The sequence below is a fragment of the Ornithorhynchus anatinus genome, chromosome X4, assembly GCF_004115215.2.
Source record: "Ornithorhynchus anatinus isolate Pmale09 chromosome X4, mOrnAna1.pri.v4, whole genome shotgun sequence".
NCBI classification, from domain to species: Eukaryota; Metazoa; Chordata; class Mammalia; order Monotremata; family Ornithorhynchidae; genus Ornithorhynchus; species Ornithorhynchus anatinus.
Genome location: NC_041752.1, coordinates 125,051 through 141,513, shown reverse-complemented (window position 1 = coordinate 141,513; position 16,463 = coordinate 125,051). Strand labels below are relative to the sequence as shown.

General features: G+C 47.7%; 1 protein-coding gene across 2 annotated transcripts in view; it reads left to right on the top strand.

Annotated features, from left to right (window-relative positions):
• RIMKLB (ribosomal modification protein rimK like family member B) overlaps positions 1–16,463 on the top strand; it is a 45,121-nt gene that overhangs the window by 17,549 nt on the left and 11,109 nt on the right. The window lies entirely within an intron of this gene.

Genomic DNA, 16,463 nt, shown 5'->3' with positions numbered 1-16,463 from the left:
TAGTCTCTAACAGATTAAATGAATACAGAGAGTATGCTCGACTCTTCCTTGTAATAGGGCCAGAAGAGACCTCAGGGGTTCATTCATTCTAACCTTCCTACTTCACTACCACCTCTTCTTCTCATCTCTTTCTCCTTTTCCTCTTCCTCCCCTTCATCTTTGTCTTTCTTGTCTTCCCTCATTCCTTTTCTATTTCTCTTCATCGCCCTCTGCTTTCTCTTCCATCTCCTGCTCCTTCTCAATAAAAAAGTGATCACATTTTTTATTATAAAGTCTCCAGAGGCCCTGGTGAATGAGGGAATATCTTAGCACCACGTGACTGATCCCTCCTTAGCGCTCCACATGCTTCCTTGGGACGCTGTCTCATCTTCCTGTTTCGGTTGCTGAAAGGAGAGTAGGGAATACTGACTGGTGCATCTCAGGCCTCAGTCTCTGTGACTATAGAATCTCCAGGATTGGCCGTTTCCTCTTTAGTATGCATTTGCATCAGTCAATCAGTGATGTTTATTGAGCTCTTACCATGTACAGAGCACTGTACTAAACACTACTTGGGAAAGTAATAATGTTGGTATTTGTTAAGCGCTTACTATGTGCAGAGCACTGTTCTAAGCGCTGGGGTAAACACAGGGGAATCAGGTTGTCCCACGTGGGGCTCACAGTCTTAATCCCCATTTTACAGATGAGGGAACTGAGGCACAGAGAAGTTAAGTGATTCGCCCACAGTCACACAGCTGACAAGTGGCAGAGCTGGGATTCGAACTCATGAGCCCTGACTCCGAAGCCCGTGCTCTTTCCACTGCGCCACGCTGCTTCTCCAGTACAGTACAGTACAGTACAGTACAAGAGTTGGTAGACGTGATCCCTGTCCACAAGGTGATTACAGTATAGTCCCATGTGTATGCAAAAAAATGCAGTGATTTGGTCTCCTCATCCCCTCTCCCCTCAGACTTATTAATTTATTTACTGACCAGTGGAATTTGAAACACAAAGATTGGAAGTCACTTAGATTTTAGAATTAGCCAGCTAATCATAGAATCAGATGACAGTGAGAATTATTGGGTAAGAATCCCAGAGGAGGCCATCTCAACCATCTACATCAAGAAGGATTTCACCTAAACTCTTTCGGAGAGGAGGCCGTATATTATCTTGTAAGAGTTTTCCTGGAAAGAAGATTCCACCCTCATCTTTGATGAAATAGTCCAGAAAATACCATTACTAAGAAACTCTTCCTCAAATTTTCTCTGTGTATGATTCCTGCTGCATAAGGTCTCTTCTGCCTCATCCTATCCTCTCTAAAAATGGGGAACAGCTGCTCTCCATCTTGCATGCAAAATCCATCCTTTCTTAAACTTAAAAATAATTACCCTAGGCTTCTACCTTCTTATCTCCAGCATATAGAACTTCATTTCCTTTAGTTGTTTCTCAAATTTCCCTACTCTTGAGTCATTTTCACTGCTTTCCTCCGGTCGACAGCTCTAACGGACTTGATGAACACAGAGTGCATTCCCTTCTCTTGCTTGTTAAATGGCCAGAGGAGACTTCAGCCAGTCATCCACTCTAACCCCTTACGTCTTGGGAAGGCTATGTCTCGCTCTTCAAGCACATGGAGATTTTATTCCTAAATTTAGGAATGCCATACTCACAACTTGCCTTGGAAGCTTTTTTCCAGTCATCCTTACCATCAGCAAGTATTTCACTCAACTTAAATCTCTCTTGCTGCAATTTAATTTCCTCTTTTTCTATCCTTTAGAGTTTTGCCCCTCATGGAAATGGAGAATGTATGTTCATCTGTTTGATGGCTGTCACCTTTCAGTCTTTTTTTCTAAACTAAATAATTTCACTTTCTCTAACCCTCAACAACATGAGTAGTATTTCTGCCTAGTCCCTGTTTTCCAAACCTTGATTTATTTAAGTTCCTTGATATGGGCCCCTCTCCAATTCTCCACGCACTTCAAAATGGGGCACTCCAAAGTAGAAGCAAACTTTGGTTGATATATTCCAGAATCATGGTTGTCTAAAAAAGCCAGGTGTGCTACCGACTCGAATACAACCAGTGGTGAGTTTTTGCCCTCCGTGGCTTTTGCAGGACTCCTCCGATTTCTCTCCAGTCAGTTTCATCAAGCTCCCCAATCTGATGAAACATTTCCCCCAGCTGCCTCCTGAGACAGTTTTGGGAAAATGCCATGTTTACTGCTGCCTCATCCTCTTCCCCAAAGCCATGCTCCCTTGGAATTTGAGGTGATGATTTAAAGGGGGGCCAGGACCCCTCCTCCCCTTCCTCTGTACAGCATGTGCTTAGGAGTCAGAAGTATCTGAATTTTAATCCCTTGAACCTTGGGCAAATCACTTAGCCCCTCTGTGCCTTATCTCATCTGTAAAATTCATTCAGTTGTATTTATTGAGTGCTTCCTGTGTGCAGAGCACTGTACTAAGCGCTTGGAGCACTGTACTAAGCTTTTGGTACATTAAGACTGTGAACCCCATGTGGGAAATGGATTGTGTCTAACCTGATTAGCTTGTATCTAGCTCAGCACTTAGTACAATGCCGAGTACATAGTAAGCACTTAACAAATACCATAACAACTGACTTGGGCCAAGCTTGGCGGGGAGGAAAGCCTTTGGGGCCAAGCCTGCGGGACCAGGCTGGACTTGACTTCCTTGCCATAACCCCCAATTCCTCTTTCTTTTCCCCTCCTCCCTTTTGGGCAGATGTACCCAGTGCTCTTGCTGTGGTTGGCTACGCTGATTCAGATTTAGAGTGATTTCCTACGAAAAATTCACATGACACCTGCTGGTTCTCAGCCAAACCTGTGACCCCAGATTTCACTGTCCTGAACTATTTTAAGATGAGTCCATGCTGTTTCTTAGTGATGCATGAATTCTTAGAATTTTTGTTCTTAATGTTACACAAAGAGCACAGACTTGCCCAATAGATTCCCATTTATGTGCTGTTTAGAAAGTTGTGCTAGAGAAGGCACTGCCTGATTCCAATCTTTTTCTAAAAAAAAGCACTGGGGTCTTTGAATTTGGAGATATCTTTGTGTATTGAAGTACACCAGATGGGAGAGTTACAGGTCAGGCTGAAGCATGGGGCTGAAAGAGAGAACCAAGACAGAAAAAGGCGTTGTGAGGGTCAGGAAGAACTGCTGAGGAGCGGGGGAAAGGTCACATGCCAAGAGGTTTCTACCTGCAGGAAGGAAGGCCCAGCTACCAAGCCCATCGAAGGCTAGTAGCCTTTGAAGCCATTTAGGACATAGATCCTAGCTCTGGGAGTTGCCCAGGTCAAGGGAAAAGTTTGTGTTTTGTGACTGGATTTGATTTCATGCCCTTTTGACCTCTAGTGCCTCCTCATTCCCCACTCTTTTCTCAGTCCCTCTGAGGACCGTATTTGCAAAGCCGGGGCAGACAGCAACTCAGAAAACAATGCTCTTCCCAACCTAGGGCACAGCCAGGTAATGTGCTCTGAATCAGGGAGCCAAGATGCCATCGAGGGACGGTAGTGGTGGTGACAGTGGCAGTCCTCTCCCTGGAAAGTGTTCACCAACCGATTGCCCGAGGTTGAACAGCTCAAGATTACAAAGCCCAGTGGGTTTGGGCTGGGAGAAGTCCGGGCTGATGCAGGCTGGGCCTAAGCTTGGCCCACCCCAGGGAGGGGTCATGGGGAAATATAACCTAGAAAACTGCAGGAACCAGCCCCAAGTGTCCCAGAACTAGGGGACACTTTACCAACTAGGGTCTGGAGGAAGTTTTCCCTGCCAGTACCTATCTAGGGCCAGCCAGCACTGAGGGAGGTGAGCAAGAGATTTTTGTGGGTGTAGGTTGAGAGCCTCCTTTTATCTAGAAGAATATAGTCGGTCGTAGCAGCTTGAAGGGGATCTAAAATCTAATCAGTTTTCACAGATTGACTCTCTCAGAATGAAACTCTAGAAAAAAGTGAGGAAGACCTGTACTCGAATAGTGTTTGGGAGTGCCCAAACCATTTCCGAAGAGTGATGTTTTTGTTTTATTTGGTGGCTTCTTGAAAGGACAGTTGGAATGAAAGGCAGGATTAGTAAGCTTCTCTCAATGGAGAGATTTTGTTGGTAATAAAATAGCAAAGAGCAGGGGAGGTTTAACTGATGACCTTGTGTTGCTGGTGGCATGGGCAGATTTTTGCCATGGACTCGTTTGGAGGCCAGACTCGTGGGACCATTTGGTATCTGTTGCCCTGGCACTGACCTGGGTGTGGTGGCTGTTGTCAGCAAAACAGAACTGAGTTTTCATTTCTCACTCCCCAGTGAAAAGTATTTCAGAACCACGCAGCTTATTTTGGCTGCATTACTTGTCCGGAGTGGCATTCAGCACAATTATCTTAGCACTTTCTCACCCTTAGCCCTAATCCTTGATTGTGTCTCTCTGAGTAGAATCAGAGCCCTGGGAGTTACTTGTCCACAGGGTCATAGGAGTGTTGTACTTTACCAAATCCTGACTTAGCACAATCTCAACTATAGCGCTCTCTCTGTCTTTCTCTCTCTCTCTCTCTCTCTCCCTCTTCACACACACAGACACACAAGCTTTATTTTTAAAAATCCTTTTCCTTTTTCACCAAAATGCCCAGGAAAATACAAAATAATCAGAAGCACTGGAGGACTTGTAGTTCACTGGGTAGGAAGAATAAATTCTGTTTCTGGTTTTGATATGTTAAATGATAAAGATTTGGACCCTATTCTTGATTTCAGTTTCTCTGTAAATAAATCCCTGTTCACTGCCTTAGGGGATTTCGAGGAGCGGGGCTCTGATGACAGTAAACCTTGTGTAGCCGGGAAGCAGGGCCCTAAAACTGAGGCGATCCAGGGCCCTGCTGATAACCACCAACTGAAAGGCTTATACTCATCTCTAAAGCAGCCCTTTGGACACATACACTGCACACTCTACCCCTCTGCTATATGGATATGGATAAAACCACCCTCATCATCAACAGAGAGGGAGTCTTAACCCTCAAGCAACAGCACCACATGGGTTCCTGAACATGCCTGGCCCCATCAAGGAAACAGCCCTTCAGAGATGGGAACAGGGAGCATAATGTGGAGACCTATCCCAAGCCCCAACTTTGGAGGAAGTAAACTCCCAGGCCAGTCCCAAGCAGAGAAACAGCATGGCTTAGTGGATAGAGCTTGGGCCTGGGAATCAGAAGGACCTGGGTTCTAATCCCAGCTCTGCCACTTGTCTGCTGTGTGACCTGGGGCAAGTCACGTAACTTCTCCGGGCCTCAGTTACCTCACCTGTAAAATGGAGATTAAGAGTGTGAGCCCCATGTGGGACAGGGACTGTGTCCAACTTGTATCTACCTCAGTGCTTAGAACAATGCTTGGCACATAGTGAGCGCTTAACAAGGACCATAATAAAAAAGAAAAGCACCCAGATGTGGCAGCATCCCGGCAGAAATCTGGAGGCATGGAAGGGACCTCGTCATCAGGCGCAGCATGAGCTTTTTCTCAACTTATGGGTCTGTGAAATGCCACCATCCCCACCATCTTCCAGAAGAAATGGGAGAAAGCGGACTGGAAACTACAGGGGAATCTGCCTGCTTTCCATCGCCAGAAAGAATCTTGCCAGAGTCTGGCCAAACAGCTACTGAAGAATGCGGTCATGTGTGCTCCACCTGATTGACAACGTGACTTTGGAACAAATCCCTGTACAGCAGATGTAATAGTTGCAGCGTAACAGATATAGGAGAAATGCAAGAAGCAACACCAAGACCATTCTGCTTCATGAACCTGACAGAAAGCATCTGAAATCATTAAAAGACCAGGACTCTAGAAATTGTAAGCAAATTGAGCAGACCTGAGAATTCACCGAGATCCATGATGGTCACAGTTGAAGGAGCCCTGTCAGTCCCTGTCCCTTTCCCCATCCGAAGGAAACAGGGCTGTGGGTAGGAAACGGCTGTGGGTAGGAGCCCTGCCTGTCCCTGTCACCGTCCCCATCCGAGCGAAGCAGAGCTCTCTGTTAAGAGCCCTGCCTGTCCCTGTCTCCCTGTCCATCTGAATGAGGCAGGGCTTTGGGTAGGAGCCCTCCCTATTCCCAGGAGTGTGTGGAAGGCCCATCCTGTTCAACATGTTGTGTACTATCCCAGTTCTGCCACTTGTCAGCTGTGTGACTGTGGGCAAGTCACTTAACTTCTCTGTGTCTCAGTTCCCTCATCTGTAAAATGGGGATTAAGACTGTGAGCCCCAAGTGGGACAACCTGATTCCCCTGTGTCTACCCCAGCGCTTAGAACAGTGCTCTGCACATAGTAAGCGCTTAACAAATACCAACATTATTATTATTATTACTACCATCCTTGAGACTGCAATGAGAGATTTGCGAGCTGAGCAACTCTTGCAGTTGAACAGGCTGTGAGAACCATCTGAAATCTTTGAGCCGATGGTTCAGGAACATGCACGGGACTGTTCTAGGTGCACATGCCAGGGAAGCAGCATAGTGTAGTGGATAGAGCAGGGGCCTGGGAGTCAGAAGGTCATGGGTTCTAATCCAGGCTCCGCGACTTGTCTGCTGTGTGGCCTTGGACAAGTCACTCACTTCACTTCTCTGTGCCTTAGTTACCTCATCTGTAAAATGGGGGTTAAGATTGTGAGTCCCATGTGGGACAAACTGATTACCTTGTATCTACCCTAGTGCTTTGAACAGTGCTTGGCACGTAGTAAGCACTTAACAGATACCATAATGATTAACAAATTCCGTAATTATTATGAATCACATTGTAGATTGAGCACAGTGCTGTAAATCTGATGAGAGCGGAAGTGGTGGAGTACTGTACCTCCAGGAAACCCTACCCACACGCAAGGCAACAAAGAACCTTAAACAGACTCTGAATTCTGCTAGCGAGGCAGTCCGCTGTCCATCAAACATCCCAGAGTGATCCTCTGCAGTCTGCAAGACGGGGGTAACAGTGGGGCAGCCCACTCCATACCAAGTTCAAGATCTAGAAGGATGTCATGGTGCCTGGCCTTCTCTAGGACCGAGAGACCCAGATCATCCCGAGAAGACGCACATTCAGCACCTGGAGCAGTTTCATCAGCCTCAACTGCACACCCTCCGCCACTTCAAATGACAGGGCAAGAATACCAACAACAGGGTCCCGAAATAATGCAGCCGGCTCACCAGCATTTAGCCAAACCGAGCAGCTGCTCTATGGGGGTTGAAAGGAAACAGACGAGCCCAGAGGGCAGGAGAAACCCCGTAAAAATACAGTGTAGCACAGTCTTTGACTAGGCGACCGAGCAGTGAACTATAGGGAGCCCGCTGCAGTGGACAGACAACCCGGCAGAAAGAAGTGCGAGAAGAGTTGCGCTCCTAGAACAAAGGCTTGGTGAACACCATGATGGAAGGAGGCGGCTTTGAAAGCAGAGGCAGGTCTGATGGTTTAGCCCAAGGATTTATCCTTATTTCTAAACAATATGAAAGAGTGTGGCCATCCTGAATGGGTCTCTTTTAACCTCCAAGACAAAAGACAGCTCTGTGTGTATGTATGTGTATATAGTTGTCTATGTATATATGCATATATATGCACTTTCTGTAAGAGCTGTATTATTCTCGTCAGGCTGTGGCACAGTATAATGACTACCCAAAAGGATACTGAAAAATGCCACTTGAGATCCTCAGGCTTTAAGGGAAAGTGGTTTGGTTTTTTTTTTTTTTTTGGTTTTGGCTTTTTGTAAACGTGGAATTTTTCTTCCTATCTCTGTTCAGCGAGGACCAGCCCCGGGCTCCTCTGGATGTGGGCGTGACTCTCAAAATACACTTCCTCATCCAGTCCGCAAGCCCTGCAATCTGCTCTCAGATCCAGCTCAACACATTCCAGAAGATGTAAGCAGAAGATTTTCTCTCTGCCCATCTAATGTTTATCTCGAAACATGACAGCGTCCAAGAGTTCGCCATTCGGAAAATGTACCGTTCTCAAGTTAAGTGTCTGGGAAAATGGAACGGGAGATGGGGGTCTCGGAACAGCAGGAGAGAGAATTGTCAAGATGCTGGAATCATTCTGCATCTAAAGTGGATTAGGCCAAGATGTTGGATGTTCTTTCTCAGGTTCTACTGAACTGAATGCTCGTGTTTGGAGTGAGGCAGTTTGCATTGGTCCAGGGTAGCCAGGAACCTACAGGTTGGCACGCTGTGGAGATTATTTTCCTTCTGAGCGGCCTCCTCGGGGGCAGAAATATCCCATTTGCTCCCCAGGGAATGGAATGAATGGCAATTTGGTCTAGGAAACGACCATACCTTCTGGCCTTCTTAGATCATTGTCAGCGAAACGTGGATGGAGTCCTTAAAATTCAAACTAATAACGTGATTCAGGGTAGGGGCTTTAAATCTATCTTGATGTTTCTAAAGGTTGCCCTGTAGACATTTGGAAAGTTTTCAAACATTCTGAGTTGGACAAAAGTGAAAAACAACCAAGACAGAGGGAGACTGAACTACCGGTATTTCCTTTCTGTCCTGATTTAGGGAGCATCCCTGCTTGGAGAGAAGGGTTTTAACAGGAGTGGGCCCGAGTGATATCTCTGAATTTTCAATGTGGAAACTATGGACTTCTAAAAGGAAAAGGGAAGTACTTGTCCCCCTATCCTTAGAGAACTATTCCTGCATGCGCTGTGAGAAATGTAAGGGTCTGTCTTGGTGACATTCTAGAAGAGGATCTTGAAGCCATCAAGAACCACAGTTTAGTTTATTGGTTCACGTCTTCCCTGTCAGAAAAGTCTCCTTTTTTTGTTAAGATGATGCCCTGCATGGCCACAGTCCCGGGTCCAGCCCATTTTCCGTCTTCCTGTCCTTAATAGAAACGAAGAACGGTTGATCCTGTCCTCTCCTGTGGAGTGTCCCTTTGTCCTTTTCCTCCCCTGGCTAAATACCTCCAGTCCCCATCTCAGGCAAAACATAGCATTTTAGCATGGTGGGTTTTTGTAGCGGCAGTGTATTGAACAGAGCGTTCTGGGAGGCCAGTTCCAAGCTTTCACTGTCCCCGTTGTACAGAGAAACTTCAGCTTACGTGCTTGTCGGGTCCCGGATCCCAAGAGTCATAGTTGGAGCTCTTTTCACTGGGCCTTAGGTCCCTGGATGTGCACGTTCCTTTGTTGATTTTCCCCTGGGTTCTCCTGGAGGTTCAGAAACATCGACGGTAGTAATTCCCCAGGAAGCAAAGAGCACATCTGCAATACACTGTTCTATTCGAAGGTTGACTTTCCAGGAATGAGGGAACAAAAGAGGGAAGGAAGTATATTTGCCCTCGATAGGTTTGTATGTCTCTTCCTTTACTTTTCTTCTCTTTTTTTTTGAATGGTATTTGTTAGGCGTTTATTATGTGCCAGGCTCTGTACTGAGCACTGGGGTAGGTACACGTTAATCAGATTGGACACAGCTCGTGTCCCAGGTGGGCCTCACAGACTTAATCCTCATTTTACAGATGAGGTCACTGAGGCACAGAGAAGTTAAATGACTTGCCCAGGGTCACACAGCAGACATTTGACAGAGTTGGGATTAGAACCCAGGTCCTCTAACTCCCAGGCCCAGGCTCTTTCCTCTAAGCCAAGCTGCCTTTCGAGAAGAATGTACTTTTAAATACATTTCCCTGCCAAGCACCCTTCCAAAAAAACATTTTTAGTAAGAGTCCAGCAGTAGGAAACCAAAGAAGGTGGGACGAGTTATGGGGAAGCCAGAACCATGTTCTTTTCCTCTGGAAAGAGCTAGAGGTGAGCTGAAAGGGGTTATGTGTTTGAGTTTTTCACAGCACGTTAATGTACAGACTTGATAACGGAAATGAGATCCGTCGCCCAAGTCTCTTTTTCCCATCGTCATCATCATCATCGGCACTTGCGGAGGGGCTAGGTTGTGGTTGCCTCAGGCCCTGGAGAAGGCCTGGCTCCCTGCAGGGTGCGTGATGGTCCCTGTGATGGTGGTTGTGGTGTACCATCACACTGGGGTGAGGCCTCTCCTGGATTTGGATTTGGGGGAAGTTGCGTTTTTTTGTCATCAAGCTGATGTTCACCGGGGGACGGGAGTGTTGCCTTCACAGACTGACAGTTGCTCACCTCGGCCCTTCAAATCTGCCCAGAGGGTTCAGAAGCTTCGGGATGTCACACTGCCCTGGCTCGTAAATGCCCAGCTCGGACGTCCTTGCTATTTTCCGGCTCTAGTCTGTCTAGTTGGGCGGAGGGCATCAGTCTATTTTTGAGTGTTGCTGCGGTTCTTTGTACAGATTGTACGGTTTTTTGCTTTTCTCCCAGTTTTTGCAAGGAAGTGGACTGCGAGCCCGTTGTTGCGTAGGGATTGTCTCTATCTGTTGCCGAATTGTACTTTCCAACCGCTTAGTACAGTGCTCTGCACACAGTAAACACTCAATAAATACGATTGAATAAATGAAAGTGAGCCAATTTCATTCAATGCTGTTGGACCAAATGGGTGCTGGCACAGTGTGTCCACTGCTGGCGAGGTCCCAGAGATTCTGTACTGTGACCTCAGACTGCCCCCGTTCTCCCTACCAACAGCCCCGCTGCATGGAGCCTCCGGGCCCACGGGCACCGGGTGGCAGAAAATGTGCGTGGCTCAATGCCAGCCTTCACCACCACTGCTAACGCAAATCAAACGCAGGTCGTTTGATGGTATATGGGGGTAGCAACTCTCCCCTGAATGGTATGGGCTGGCAAAAGGGCACAACTAATTCCCATGGACCCAGTGAGCCAGAAATTCTTTCTCAGGAACTGGCATACTCAGAGATGCGTTGTCAGTGTCAGCAGCTTTGGGCAAAGGCAGTAATCCCCTGATTTAGTCTTTTTATCTGTGTCCCTGGCCTCCCTGTCTCCAGTCTCTGTTCTCTTCAGTCCATGCTTCATTCCGCTGTCCATCGTTTTTCTAAAACATCTTTCTGTGCACGTCTCCCCACTCCTCAGAAACCTCCACAGATTGTCCATTCCTCTACATGTCAAGCGGAAGCTCCTGACCATCAGCGAGAAAGCTGATAAAGTAATCAAGACCGGATGTGACAAGTGCTTGGACCACTGTAGTGGTAATGATAGTAATTGTGGTATTTGTTAAGTGGTTACTGTGTGACAGAAGTACTGAACTAAGTGCTTGGGTAGATAGAGGGTAATCAGGTCAGACACAGTCCCTGTCCCACCTGGGGCTCGCAGTCTTTAGAGGGAGGGAGAACACATATTGAACCCCCACTGTATAGGTGAGTAAAATGAGAGGCAGAGAAGTTAAGTGACTTGCCCAGGGTCATACAGCAAGTAAGTGGCAGAGCGGGGATTAGAACCAAGATACTCTAACTCCCAGGCCATTGCTCTTTCCAGTAGCTTATGCTGCTCTTTCTCCCGAGTTTTACAGGAAAGTGGAAAGAGTAGCAGTTTGGATGGAGAAAAAGGGCTGATTCTCGAGATGCGCATGTAAAGCTGACAGGATTTGGAGACTCACTGAGTATGCTGGTCAAATGAGAGAAGTCGAGGGTACTGCACAAGGTTATGAGATCGAGGGACAGGGAGGGTGGCGGGGGTGTTAATGGTCATGGGAAAGTTATGGGGAGGTGAGGATTTGGTTGGGAAGATGAGTTCAGTTTTTGACAGACTGATCTGGAGGTACATCCATGTAGAGATGTCTTAGAGGCACGAAGGTATGGAGGATAGCAGAGAAGGCGTGAGGCTGAGGCTAGTGAGGTAGATTTGAGAGTCATCCTTTAGAGGTGGTAGGTGAAGCCATCAGATTTCTCCAAGGGTGTGTGTGTAGATTGAGAACTGACACCCGGATCCCTAAAGCACTAGTCAACGAACATAACCCCTATGCCTTCTTTCTGACTGTATCTAGTGAAGCTCTCTGGGGTACTCAGAACTCTGAGTCCTGGTCTCCTTGCCCGTGAGCCCGTGGAGGAGTGGCTAACTATTTCCATATCTGAGCCGTCTCCATTCTTGGTGGTGGTTAATTCTGAGCCCAGTGGCAGTTTCTGTTAGAAAAACCAGTGGAAGGAGGAAATGTTGAGAATTGGGAAAATTCCTTAAAAGGGGTTGGGAGCTGTGGAAATGAGGAAAACATAAATTAGAAAACCCAGTCATTCCTGAGTGCCGTTGTGCCATTTGAAAAAATGCCTGAAATCCCCCTGTGTGGATCCAGTTCCCCCTGTGTGGATCCAGTCTTTTTGAAGTGTCATTTCTCATTTGGCAGTCCGGGAAAGTTGCGCCAACTTGCCAAACCAGTCATCACTCCTCCCTCACCATTTACTCTTACACATCTCCTCAGGTGGTGCTTCACTCTCCTCCCTTCTCTCTTTATACTGCCCACCCCGCACGCTCCGCTCCTCTGCCGCCCACCTCCTCGCCGTCCCTCGGTCTCGCCTATCCCGCCGTCGACCCCTGGGCCACATCCTCCCGCGGTCCCGGAATGCCCTCCCTCCTCACCTCTGCCAAACTGATTCTCTTCCCCTCTTCAAAACCCCACTTAAAACTCACCTCCTCCGAGAGGCCTTCCCAGACTGAGCTCCCCTTCTCCCTCTACTCCCTCTACCGCCCCCCCTTCACCTCTCCGCAGCTTAACCCTCTTTTCCCCCCATTTCCCTCTGCTCCTCCCCCCTCCCTTCCCATCCCCTCAGCACTGTACTCGTCCGCTCAACTGTATATATATTTTCATTACCCTATTTATTTTGTTAATGAAATGTACATTGCCTCGATTCTATTTAGTTACCATTGTTCTTATGAGATGTTCTTCCCCTTGATTCTTTATTGCCATTGTTCTTGTCTGTCCGTCTCCCCCGATTAGACTGTAAGCCCGTCAAACGGCAGGGACTGTATCTGTTGCCGACTTGTTCATTCCAAGCACTTAGTACAGTGCTCTGCACATAGTAAGCGCTCAATAAATACTATTGAATGAATGAATGGACAGGATCCAAAACTCCTGCCTGTCTCCAAGGCTGTCCATCAGTCATTCCATCACTCCATCCATCTGATTGACTTGCAAACACAGATTCAATTGACTGTCTAAACTGTCATTTAGGCATTGAGGCATTGGGCACCTACCCTTCACATGGTCATTGTTTACACATTTATCTTGTGGACAGGTGAAAAGATGAGGTGTGACTATTTCTACCACCTAGGTACCCGAGGTCTGACCCGACTGCCTCATGAAACTGTTCCTGCCTCTTTCCGTTCACTCAACTCTGCCCCGACCCTTCCCCACCATCCCTGTCACGCAGACCCAACACCTCCACCCGCACTCCACATTGAGTTCCCAGATGGTCTGTAAACGATTCTTCTCTGCTTGGAGTCCAGCTTCCTGTCAGGCCTTCTGAGAGCAGACACTTCTTCAAAAAACCACTGTGCCAGAAGTCCTGAATCCTGAGACATAGGAGGGTGCAGAAGACATATGAGCAGAGGATAGGCCATTTGGTTTATGCTACTTTTTCCAAAACAGTGGTTTGTGTAATATCATTGCCTCATTCACATAGTTGTAGGGAGCCAGGGTCCAAGGGAGACTGAGTCCGGCCTGGCAGCTCTCTCCCTTAGGCCAGGCGACGCTGACAGCGGAAGGAGGGAGCTCTTCCATGGAACCCCGGACCGACCGGTTCCACGCACCATCTCCTTCTGCTCCTCCTGGTAGATCTGGGGTGCCTATGGGACCGTGGGTTTTTTTCCTTTCATTCCCTGTTTATGGGTATTTTCATTATCAGTTGGCTCTCAGCCAGGAATTCAGGAATTTGGCAAAAGCAAGCCTGGAAATCTGTGGCTCAGATTTTGTATTTTGTGTGCGGCTATTATTTGAGCAGAATGTTTTTCATTGATAAAGTCTCCTTCCATTTCCCCTCCACCCCCTTTCATTTGCTTCACTCGACTCAAGCAGTTTGTTTCAAATGGTGGCTAAAGCTCGGCCTGTCCTACTGGTTGCATGATTTTTCTTGGTCATTTCATGTGTTTCTGCAAATCTCATCATTGATTGTCTGTCTTCAGGATGAGTCGGCCCTTGGAGTCTTTGAGCTGTGTGTTGGCGTAGATATTTATCTCCTGTCCATCAGAGCTCCTTCTGATCCTCCCCCTTGCCCCTTTCCCCCTCCCCTCCCTTCACCTCCCAGCTGAATGTAATAGATTCCTGCTTTAAAGAGTTACGGTCCTACTGTCCAAAACTCTCGGCCGGCTTTGCTGACTCTTCTCCTCTTCGGCTCCTGCCTGTCCAGAACCTTTCCCTCTTCGGGAGATGACTGTGGCTGATGTGATTGACACCGGTGCTTCTTTCTCTGTTGATATTCCTTTTTATTCTTTCTCATGTAATCTCTTTTTTAATTTTGCACTCATAGTAGGCTATTGGAGGTCCGGTCGGGATTAAAATGTTCCCGGGATGCTGCCTTATGCCACTCCCCTGTCACGTAGAGGCTTTACTGACGGCGATGCAGAACTGAGGGAACATTTTGCCAAGAAGTTAATGTGGATCCCCTGCCAGTGATTAGATAGGTGGCTTTGTCCAGCTTGAGTGAGAAACTGTTTCATTGGAGTCAAAAAGTCTGGGTTCAATTCCTGATTCAGTTCGGTCTCAAATTACGTACCTAATTGGATGACACTGGGCCTTGATTTTTTCATCTACCAAATGGAAAGAATAAAATTGATTACTTTGTGCACAGGAATGGCGAGAGGGTTTCAGACCAATGCTCGCTGCAAGCCCGTTCCATGCCAAATGGTGAACACCATCTTCACTGTCTATGGGCAAAAGTTTGTGTGTGTGTGCGCTTGCACAGGTTCAGGTAACCACCTGCGTGAGGTGGGGCGTTCCTACGTTTTGAAGGACTTGGGTCCCTCCCATTCGCACAGTGAGGTCCGGGGGACTCTCGTGGCATTTTCGGTGCAGGGCCCTGGAGCCTTTTCCGTACAGCGGAGGGTGCCTCTGCGGGGCCCTGTCTCACGGCGTGTTTCGTTCCCCACCTGCATGGGCCAGCCGGCAATGGATAATGCTTTTCTGACTTGGGGCTCAGAGGTTCAAGGCAGTTGGACCTGTCACGCTCAATGAGGCCTTTGATTCAGGTTAACTTTGCCCCTGGGGTGTCACCTTCAAATAAGGAGGCAGCCATACTCATGTGTATGTATTTGAAAATTGCTTTCTTGTGGATTTATGAGTTGGAACTAGTCTCTTGTTCTTTTACCTACTGTACGTGTGGCAGCTTGTGTCCCCTCGCCTTCCCATAGTTTGAAAATAAACAAGGAAAGACCCTAGTGATTCGGGGGGCAGGTGTGAGTGCCCGGGGAAGGAACGGCAGCGTCCGCTGCAGGCAGAAGGTGACCCGCGCTACTCTGGCCTTGACCACTGCTCCGAACCTGATCAGCTGTCTCAGGGTGCCTGCTGCCTGTCACGGCAGGGCTGGGCGAGAGAGAGCAGATGGCTCGGTGACCTCCATCTCCACTCCTGGAAAATCAACTCTAGCATCTGGCGTATGGATTGGAACATATTCCTGCCCCTCACTAATAGACAGATGTCAATCATTCAGTCAGTCGTATTTATGGAGCGCGTACTGTGTGCAGAGCACTGTACTAAGCTCTTGGGAGAGTACAATATAACAGACACATTCCCTGCCCACGAGAAGCTTACGGTCTAGAAGGGGACGCAGACGGTAATATAAAATAAATTGCATTCATTCACCAGTGAAGCGGGGGGAACAGCGGTTGAGTCGGCACCACCTGGGGTATCTGAGCAGCCCCAGGCAGGGCTGCATTGCTCAGTACTTACTGCTCAGTTCCACTCTGGGAGCTAGAAGCTGCAAGGATGGTTTTTTTTGTGTTTGTTTTATGGTACTTGTTAAGTGCTTACTATGTGCTGAATACCGTACTAAGCACTGGGGGAGATTCAGGATCATCAGAGCGGACACAGTCCCTGTCCTACATGGGTCCCCCACCCTAACTAAGAGGGATTAGGATTTAATCCCCATTTTACAGAGGCACAGAGAAGTTCAGCCATTTTCCCAAGGCCACAGCAGACAAGTGATAGAGCTGGGTTTAGGACTCAGGTCCCCCACTCCCAGGCCCTTGCCCCTTCCACGAGGCCACACTGCTTCTTGGCATTAGTGCTTACTGGATGGCTTTAGGTACAGGATTGAGCAGAATCAATTAATCAGTGGGATTTACTGAGCAACTATTATGTGCAGAGCACTGTACTAAGCACTTGGCAGAGTACAGTACCAAAGAACAAGCAGATGTCTTCCTTGCCCATAATGTGCTTACAGTCTAAGAAGGAGTAGACTGTTCACTTTCCAGTCCTCTTTGGTGCAATTTTTTCCTTCCCGTCTGGGCGTCATTGCTCTTGTTGATCAGCTTGTCAGCTATCATGGAAACCTGTCTGCCGGGTCTGGGGAACTGGGACCTAGAGAGATAGAAATATATATTGTATATGTATATACATAGAGAGAGACAGACACTCTGCTCTCCTGCGAGGAGCCTTCCTTCAGCATCCAGAAGCTTTCCTCCCCCCT